Here is a 1,986-nt window from a genome sequence, read left to right as displayed (position 1 = left end):
TTATTTCTGCTTTTATAGACTTTTATTTTATTTATTTGTTATAATTTTCTGTCTGTAAAACTGATCCTCTCTGCTCATTTACTAGAAAATTTTCTACTGTATTTTGTGGAATAGAGTGTTGTCCATTTCTAGGTTTTTAAAGCACCATTTAAGAACTTCATATGTTGTAATTTCACCTTTGACAGTTGCGGAAAAGTACATCTTTGATAGTTAAGTATTCACCACCTTTGTTTTTAATAAGCTTTGTTTAAAGGTTTTAACATTGGATATTACTCTGTATTTTTTAGTTATGATTTCTAATGATGGCAGTATTGCTGAAAATATTGTACATTGGGACACATGTTAACAAATGTATGTGTTTACGTTTTGTTTTTATAGTCTATCTTCATTTTCTGAAGATAGACCAGAATCTCAACACACAGAGAAGGTGATCCTATCACTAACCACTGTCATAAGAGGAATAAGTTGAATGACATTTGAAAATCCGGGAAAAAAATCTGGACTCAAGAAATTTAACATTCTTGTCAGGTGGTGAAATGGTTTACCTGAGGATTTTCTGAAAGTTAAGAGACGAGTCAGCACTTCAGTTCACATTAGTCAGTATGTCTTTGTTCCTCCCTCACAGGGCCACGGAAGAATCACATTACCATCCTCCAGTTCATAGGACATTTCTTTGGCTACTTTGCACTAACCTTACAACTTCTCCAGTTTTGACATGGCAGGCAATACCACATATTACCATGTTTCATCTTTCTTCCTGATTTGCAAGTTATTCATGCTTGGATTGGTATTCCTGTCTGCCTTCTATTTATCTTGACTCTTTTGGGGAACTGTGTAATCATTGTTACTGTGAAGCTAGAGCCAAGCCTCCACCAACCCATGTATTTCTTCCTGTGCATGCTGGAAGTGAATGATATGGCTCTTGCTTCTTCTGCAGCCCCCAAGATGCTTGGCATCTTCTGGTTTGATGCTCATAGCACTGACTTTAACATCTGCCTAGCACAACTCTATTTTATCCATACATTTTGCATTATGGAGTCAGCTCTGTTAGTCACCATGGCCTTCGATTGCTATCTAGCTGTTTGCATCCCTCTGCGATACACAACCATCCTCACAACATCAATGGCCGTTAAAATGTGTCTTGCTGGTGTGATTTGAGCTACACTCATGGTTTTGCCCTGTCCTCTCCTCATCAATAGGCTGCCGTATTTCACCAAGTATGTCATCAATCACGCCTACTGTGAACACATGACTGTGGTGAAGTTGGCCAGTGCCAACACCCTTGTCAACAGAGCATACGGAATCTCTGTGGCCCTATCAGTGATGATATTGGACTTGGGGCTTATAGCGGCATCTTACATCAAAATCCTACAGGAAGTCTTCCAGCTGTCTTCCCAGAAGGCTCGCTCTAAAGCCCTGGGCACCTGTACTGCTCACGTCTGCACTATTCTTGTCACCTATACACCAGCACTGTTTAGTTTTCTAACTCACCACATTGGTAAGAAAGTACCTCCAAGTGTGCATATAATTTTTGCAAGTGCATACCTCATAGTACCCCCCACTGTCAATCCTCTAGTGTTTGGTGTCAAGACCAAGCAGATTCATGAATGAGTCGTGAGTCTTTTCTTCCAAAACAAGAAAATATCTAAAAATTAAAGCTTTATTTTTTAAACATAAATTCATTTTGGCAGAATTTGTCTCAGGAAGTTCAGAAGTCAATTATCTTAATCTTATGCCCAGAATCTTATTTCTTGTTTTAGTGTAAATTGTATTGGAGGATACTTGAAATTATATCTTTTTGTTCTATAGTTTTGTTTTATTCCTGTTTTCTACCTTTTGAAATAACAGCAATTCTTTGCCATGGTGATATTCATTTTGGTATGCTATTTATATTCTTCATAATTAAATTTTGTTACATCTACAAATGTAAGATGAGTACATCAATTGTTTAGCAACCTAATTTTTAAATACATTGGATTCTGAAAT

The 1,986-nt window shown here is 37.1% G+C and overlaps 1 pseudogene; it reads left to right on the top strand.

The window, feature by feature from the left end:
- Window positions 1-715: 715 nt before the first annotated feature.
- Window positions 716-1,656, top strand: LOC101520839 (olfactory receptor 52P1-like; annotated as a pseudogene).
- Window positions 1,657-1,986: the final 330 nt, after the last annotated feature.

This window comes from Ochotona princeps, chromosome 4 (genome assembly GCF_030435755.1).
Source record: "Ochotona princeps isolate mOchPri1 chromosome 4, mOchPri1.hap1, whole genome shotgun sequence".
NCBI lineage: Eukaryota > Metazoa > Chordata > Mammalia > Lagomorpha > Ochotonidae > Ochotona > Ochotona princeps.
Note: the sequence above shows the minus strand (reverse complement) of the source record. Positions and strands in the feature narration are given on the sequence as shown.